Source organism: Homarus americanus, unplaced genomic scaffold (genome assembly GCF_018991925.1).
Source record: "Homarus americanus isolate GMGI-L3 unplaced genomic scaffold, GMGI_Hamer_2.0 scaffold34921, whole genome shotgun sequence".
Lineage (NCBI taxonomy): Eukaryota > Metazoa > Arthropoda > Malacostraca > Decapoda > Nephropidae > Homarus > Homarus americanus.
In genome coordinates, this window is record NW_024741901.1 from 2,512,001 (window position 1) to 2,520,333 (window position 8,333).

Genomic DNA, 8,333 nt, shown 5'->3' on the forward strand with positions numbered 1-8,333 from the left:
CTGTGTCCCTCCTCTAGTATACCTGTGTCCCCTCCTCTAGTATACCTATGTCCCTCCCTCTAGTATATACCTGTGTCCCCTCCTCTAGTATGTCGTGTCCTCCTAGTATACCTGTGTCCTCCCTCTTTCTACTATACTCAGAAACCTTCCCCTCTAGTATACCTTGTGTCCCCTCCCTCTAGTATACCTGTGTCCCCTCTCTTCTTAGTATACATGTGTCCCTCCTCTTAGGCTGCCCAAACCGTCCTCTAATATACCTGTGTCCCTCCCTCTAGTATACCTGTGTCCTCTCCTCTAGTATACCTGTGTTCCTCTCCTCTAGTATACCTGTGTCTCCTCCTAGTATACCTGTGTCCTCCTCTAGTATGCCACCCGTGTGTCCCTCCTCTAGTATACCTGTGTCCTCTCTAGTATACCTGTGTCCTCTCCCTAGTATACCTGTGTCCCTCCTCTAGTATACCTGTGTCCCTCCTCTAGTATACCTGTGTCCCTCTAGCATACCTGTGTCCCTCCTCTAGTATACCTGTGTCCCCCTCTAGTATACCTGTGTCCCTCCTTCTATACCTGTGTCCTCCTCTAGTATACCTGTGGCACTCTAGTATAACCTGTGTCCCTCCCTAGTGCATACCTGTGTTACCTCTAGTATACCTGTGTTACCTCCCTCTAGTATACATGTGCCACCTCCTCTAGTATACCTGTGTTACCTCCTCTAGTATACCTGTGTCCCTCTAGTATACCTGTGTCCCTCCCTAGTATACCTGTGTCCCCTCCTAGTATACCTGTGTCCCCCTCTAGTATACCTGTGTTACCTCCTCTAGTATACCTGTGTCCCCTCTAGTATACCTGTGTCCCTCCTCTAGTATACCTGTATCCCTCCCTCTAGTATACCTGCAGTTCCTCCTTAGTATACCCTGCCCTCCTCTAGTATACCTGTGTCCCTCTAGTATACCTGTGTCCCTCCTAGTATACCTGTAAACTCCCTCCTAGTATACCTGTGTCCTCCTTCTAGTATACCTGTGTCCTCTAGTATACCTGTGTCCTCTAGTATATCCTGTGTCCTCCCTTCTAGTATATACCTGTGTCCTCCCTCTAGTATACCTGTGTCTCCTCCTCTAGTATACCTGTGTCCTCTCTGCATAAATTTTTGTGTCCCTCCTTCTTGTATACCTGTGTCCCTCCTCTCTAGTATACCTGTGTCCTCTCCCTCTAGTATACCTGTGTCCTCCTCTAGTATACCTGTGTCCCTCCCTTCTAGTATACCTGTGTCCCTCCTCTAGTATACCTAGAACCCTCCTCTAGTACCTGTGTCCCTCCTCTAGTATACCTGTGTCCCCTCTAGTATACCTGTGTCCCTCCTCTAGTATACCTGTGTCCCTCCCTCTATACCTGTGTCCCTCCTCTAGTATACCTGTGTCCTCCTCTAGTATACCTGTGTCCCTCCTCTAGTATACCTGTGTCCCTCCTCTAGTATACCTGTGTCCCCCTCTAGTATACCTGTGTCCTCCTCTAGTATACCTGTGTCCCTCCTCTTAGTATACCTGTACCCCTCTAGCATGGCCTGTGTCCCCTCCCCTCTAGTGACAACGCAGCTACCTCTAGCATACCTGTTTTTACCTCCTCTAGTATACCTGTGCTACCTCCTAGTGAGTACCTGTAAAAGCATCCCACTAGTATACCTGTGTCCCCTCTAGTATACCTGTAAACCTCTCTAGTATAAGTACCTGTGTCCCTCCTTCTAGTATACCCGTGTCCTCTAGTATACCTGTGTTACCTCCTCTAGTATACCTGTCCTCTCTAGTATACCTGTGTTCCTCCTCTAGTATACCCAGATCCTCCCCATACCCGTGTCCCTCCTCCCTCTAGTATACCCATGTCCCTCCTCTCCAGGCATACCTGTGTTCTCCTCTAGTATGCCCGTGTCCCCCTCTAGTATACCTGTGTCCTCCCTCTCTAGTATACCTGTGTCCCCTCCTTTAGTATACCTGTGTCCTCCCTAGTATACCTGTGTCCTCTGTATACCTGTGTCCTCTAGTATACCTTGTGTCCTTCCCTTCTAGTATACCTGTGTCCTCCCTCTAGTATATACCTTGTGTCCCTCTAGTATACCTGTGTCCCTCCTCTAGTATGCTACCTGTGTCCCTCCTCTAGTATACCTGTGTTCCCTCCTAGTATACCTGTCTCCTCCTTTCTAGTATACCTGTCCTCCTTCTAGTATACCTGTGTCCCTCTAGTATACCTGTAACCTCTCCCTCTAGTATACCTGTGTCCTCTAGTATACTCTGTACTCTAGTATACCTGTCCTGTGCCGAGATACCTGTGTCCTTCCCTCAGATACCTGTGTGTCCTCCCAGAGCACGTGTCCTCCTCTAGTATAAGTACCTGTGTCCCCTTTCTAGTATATACCTGTGTCCCCTTCTAGGTATACCTGTGTCCCCTCCTCTAGTGGCACCTGTGTCCCCTCCTCTAGTATACCTGTGTCCCTCCTCTAGTGCATACCCAGGTGCCACCTCCTCCTCTAGTATACCTGTGTCCCCCCTCTAGTATACCTGTGTCACCTCATCTAGTATACCTTGTGTCCCTCCTCTAGTATACCGTCCCTCCTCTAGTATACCTGTGTCCTCTAGTATGCTACCTGTGTCCCTCCCTTCTAGTATACCTGTGTCCCTCCTCTAGTATACCTGTGTCCCCTCCTCTAGTATAATACCTGTCCCCTCCTCTTAGTATACCTGTGTCCTCCCTGGGTATACCTGTGTCCCTCCTCTAGGTATACCTGTGTCCCCTCTAGTATACCTGTGTCCCTCTCCTCTAGTAAACCTGTGTCCCTCCTAGTATACCTGTGTACCCCTCTAGTATACCTGTGTCCTCCTTAGTATACCTGTGTTACCTCCTCTAGTATACCTGTGTTACCTCCTCTTAGTAACTCCCAGGCTCCCTAGTGATACCCAGCCATTCCACTAGTATACCTGTGTCTCTAGTATACCTGTGTCCCTCCTCTAGTATACCTGTGTCCCCTCCTCTAGTATACCCGTGTCCCCCCTCTATTATACCTGTGTTACCTCCTCTAGTATACCTGTGTCCCCCCTCTAGTATACCTGTGTCCCTCCTCTAGTATACCTTAGATCCTCCTCTAGTATACCTGTGTCCTCCTCTAGTATACCCGTGTCCCTCCTCTAGTATACCTGTGTTCTCTCCTCCAGTATACCTGTGTCCCCCTCTAGTATACCTGTGTCCCTCCTCTAGTATACCTGTGTCCCTCCTCTAGTATACCTGTGTCCCTCCTCTAGGTATACCTTGTGTTCCTCTAGTATACCTGTGTGTCCCCCTCTATACCTTGTGTCCTTCTAGTATATACCTGTGTCCTCTTCTAGTATACGAAATCTCCTCTAGTATACCTAGAAACCTCCCTCTAGTATACCTTGTGTCCCTCCTCTAGTATACCTGTGTCCTCTCCTCTAGTATGCTACCTGTAGCTACTTCCTCTAGTATACCTGTGTCCCCTCTAGTATACCTAGGTTACCTCATCTAGTATACCTTGTGTCCTCCTCTAGTATACCTGTGTCCCTCCTCTAGTATACCTGTGTCCCTCCTCTTAGTATACCTGTCCCTCCTCTAGTATACCTGTGTCCCTCCTAGTATACCTGTGTCCTCCTCTAGTATACCTGTGTCCTCCTCAGGCGGCCTGTGTCCCTCCTAGTATAACCCTCCTAGTACCTAGCACCTCCCTTAGTATACCTGTTACTCTCCTCTAGTATACCTGTGTCCCTCTCCTAGTATACCTGTGTCCTCCTCTAGTATACTCAAATCCTCCTCTAGTATATACCTGTGTCCTCCCTTTCTAGTATACCTGTGTCCCTCCTCTAGTATACCTGTGTCCCTCCCTCTAGTATACCTTGTGTCCTCTAGTATACCTGTGTCCCTCCTCTAGTATACCCAGTCCCTCCTCTAGTATGCTGTACCTGTGTCCCTCTCCTCTAGTATACCTTGTGTCCCCTCCTAGTATTCCTGTGTCCCTCCTCTGTATACCTGCCCTCCCTGGTATTCCTGTGTCCCTCCTCTATATACCTGTGTCCCTCCTAGTATACCTGTGTCCCTCTAATATACTCCAGGTGTCCGCCTCCTCAGGTATTCCTGTGTCCCCTCTCCTCTAGTATACCTGTGTCCCTCTAGTGGCTCCTGTGTCCCTCCTCTATATACCTGTGTCCCTCCTCTAGTATTCCTGTGTCCCTCCTCTAGTATACCTGTGTCCCTCCTCTAGTATTCCTGTGTCCCTCCTCTAGTATACCTGTGTCCCTCCTCTAGTATGCTACCTGTGTCCCTCTAATATACCTGTGTCCGCCTCCTCTAGTATTCCTGTGTCCCCCTCTAGTATACCTGTGTCTCTCCTCTAGTATACCTGTGTCCTCCTGGGTGTACCTGTGTCCTCCTAGTATACCTGTGTCCCTCCTCTATATACCTGTGTCCCTCCTCTAGTATACCTGTGTCCCTCTAGTATACCCAGGTTCTCTAGTATACCTGTAAAACCCTCCTCTAGTATACCTGTGTCCCTCCTCTAGTATACCTGTAAACCCTCTAGCATACCCAGGTCCCCCTAGTATACCCAGGTATGTCCCTCCCTCTAGTATACCTGCGTCCTCCTCTAGTATACCTGTGTCCCCTCTAGTATACTCCTCTGTCCCCAGTGTACCTGTGTCCCTCCTCTAGTATGCTACCCAGTCCCCCCTCTAGTAGTATACCTGTAACTCCTCCTCTTTATACCTGTGTCCCCTCCTCTAGTATACCTGTAGCATTCCTACACGAACTTCCACCAGGCGGCCTGTGTCCCTCCTCTAGTATACCTGTCCCTCCTCTATACCTGTGTCCTCCTCTAGTATACCTGTGTCCTCCTTCTAGTATACCTGTGTCCTCCCTCTAGTATACCTTGTGTCCTCCTCTAGCATACCTGTGTCCCCCTCTACATACCTGTGTCCCTTCCTCCCAGTATACCTGTGTCCCTCCTCTAGTGGCTGCCTTGTGTCCTCTCCTCTAGTATACCTGTGTCCCTCCTCTAGTATGCCATGTGTGTCCTCCTCTAGTATACCTGTGTCCCTCCTAGTATACCTGTGTTCTCCTAGTAGTATACCTGTGTTCCTCCCTCTAGTGGGATACCAGGTCCCCTCTAGTATACCCGTGTCCCTCCCGCAGGCAGCCACCTCTAGTGGCACCTGTGTCCCCTCTAGTATACCTGTGTCCCTCTCTATACCTTGTATCCTCCTTCTTAGTATACCTGTGTCCCTCCTCTAGTATACCTGTGTTCCTCCCTCTAGTATACCCGTGAACCCTCCCTCTTAGTATACCTGTGTCCCTCCTCTAGTATACCTTGTGTCCCCTCTAGTATACCTGTGTCCCTCTAGTATACCTGTGTCCCTCCTCTCTAGTACCTGTGTCCCTCCTCTAGTATACCTTGTGTCCCTCCTCTAGTATACCTGTGTCCCTCCTTCTAGATACTCCAGGTCCCTCTAGTATACCTGTGTCCTCCCTTCTATACCTGTAAGTCCTCCCCTAGTATACCTGTGTCCCCTAGTATACCTGTGTCCCTCCTAGTATACCTGTGTCCCCTCCTCTAGTATACCTGTGTCCCTCCCTCTAGTATACCTGTGTCCTCCCTTCTAGTATACCTGGGTCCTCCTTCTAGTATACCTGTAAACCTCTCTAGCATACCTGTGTCCCTCCTCTAGTATACCTGTGTCCCTCTAGTATACCTGTGTCCCTCCTCTTCAGTATATCACCTGTGTCCCTCCTCTAGTGCATACCTGTGTCCTCTCTAGTATACCTGATTCCTCCCTCTAGTATACCTTGTCTCTTTCTAGTATACCTGTGTCCCTCTAGTATACCTGTGTCCTCCTCTAGTACCTGAACTCTCCTCTAGTATACTCCAGGTGTCCCTCCTCTAGTATACCTGTGTCCCTCCTCTAGTATACCTGTGTGCTACCTCCTCTAGGCATACCTGTGTTACCTCCTCTAGTATACCGAAGTCCCTCCTCTAGTATACCCAGGTCCCTCCTCTAGTATTACCTGTGTCCTCCTCTAGTATACCTGTGTCCTCCCTTCAGTATACCGTCCCTCCTCTAGTATACCTGTGTCCCTCCCTCTAGTATACCCAGGAAACCTCCTCTAGTATACCTGTGTCCCTCCCTCTAGGATACCTGTGTCCTCCTAATACCTTGTGTCCCTCTAGTACCTGTCCTCCTGTATTCCAGTTCCCTCTAGTATACCTTGTAAATCCTCCTAGTATACCTGTGTCCTCCCTCTAGTATGCTACCTGTGTCCTCTCTCTAGTATACCTGTGTCCTCCTCTAGTATACCTGTGTCCTCCCTCTAGTATACCTGTGTCCCTCCTCTAGTATACCCAGGTGTCCTCTAGTATACCAGGCCCTCCCTCTAGTATGCTACCTGTGTCCCCTCTAGTATACCTGTGTCCTCTAGTATACCTGTGTCCCTCCTCTAGTATACCTGTGTCCCTCCCTTCAGTATACCTGTGTCCCCACCCTAGTAGATACCAGAAACCTCTATATACCTGTGTCTCCCTGTATACCTGTGTCCTCTAGTATACCTGTGTCCCTCCTCTAGTATTCCTTGTGTCCTCCTAGTATACCTGTGTCCCTCCTCTAGTATACCTTGTGTCCCTCCCTTCTGCATACCTGTGTCCCTCCTCTAGTATTCCTAGGTCCCTCCTCTTAGTATACCCAGTCTCTAGTATACATGTGTCCCTCCTCTAGTAGTATACCTGTGTCCCTCCTTTCTAGTATACCTGTGTCCCTCCCTAGTACACCGGTGTCCCTCCTAGTACCTGTAGCACTCCCTCCTCTAGTATACCTGTTACCTCCCTCTAGTATACCTGTGTCCTCCTCTAGTATACCTATAACCCTCCTTTCTAGTATACCTTGTGTGTCCTCTCTAGTATACCTGTGTCCTCCTCTAGTATACCCGTGTCCCTCCTCTAGTATACCTGTGTCCTCCTCTAGTATACCCAGTGTCCCTCCCTTCTAGTATACCCGTGTCCTCCTCTAGTATACCCAGGTCCCTCCTCTAGTATACCTGTGTCCCTCTAGTATACCTGTGTCCCTCTCCTAGTGTGGTGATACCTGTGTCCTCCCTTTGCCTGTCTCTCCCTTCGGTATACCTAGGTCTCCTCTCCTAGTGTATACCTGTGTTCCTCCCTATACCTGTGTCCCTCTCCCTAGTATACTCCCGTGTCCTCCTCTAGCATACCTTGTGTCCTCCTAGTATACCTTGTCCCCTCCTTCTAGTATACCTGTGTCCTCCTCTAGTATACCGTTACCTTCTTAGTATACCTGTGTCCTCTAGTATACCTGTGTCCTCCTCTAGTAGGAGGCCTGTAAACCCTCTAGTATACCTGTGTCCCTCCTCTATACACCTGTGTCCCTCCTGTAGTATACCTGTCTGCCCTCTTAGTATACCTGTGTCCCTCCTCTATATACCTGTGTCCCTCCCTTCTAGTATACCTGTGTCCTCTCCTCTAGTATACCTTGTGTCCCCTCCTCTAGTATACCTGTGTCCCTCCTCCTAGTATACCTGTGTCCCCCTTCTAGTATACCTTGTAAACTTCCTCCTCTAGTATGGCCTGTGTCCCTCCTCTAGTATACCTGTGTCCCTCCTCTAGTATAATACCTAACCTCTAGTATGCTACCTCCTGTGTCCTCCCTAGTATACCAGGTCCCTCCTCGTATAATTTGTGTCTCTAGTATACTCTGTGTTCCCTCCTTCTAGTATACTCTGTGTCACTTTCCTAGTATACCTGTGTCCTCTCCTCTAGTATAAGTACTTGTAAAGTCCTCTTTCAGTATACCTAGAAATCTCTTCCTCTAGTATACCTGTGTCCTCTCTAGTATATACCTTGTGTCCTCTTTCTAGTATACTTTTGTCCTCTCTAGTATAGCTCTGTGTCTCCTCTCTAGTATACTGTGTTCTCTCTAGTATATTTGTGTTCTAGTATACTTGTGTTCTCTAGATCTGCCTCCCTGCTACACCCAAACCCTCCAGCACACCCAGGGAGTATTTGTGAAATTCCTCCTCTAGTGATACCTTGTAAACTCTATACCTGTAGTCCCTCCTAGTATACCTGTGTCCTCCTCTATACCTGTGTCCCTCCTAGTATACCTGTGTCCCTCCTCTAGTATACCTGTGTCCCTCTAGTATACCTGTGTCCCCTCCTAGCATATCTGTGTCCCTCCTCTAGCATACCTGTGTCCCTCCTCTAGTATACCTGTGTCCTCTCTCTCCTTCAGTATACCTGTGTCCCTCCTCTAGTATACCCGTGTCCCTCCTCTAGTATA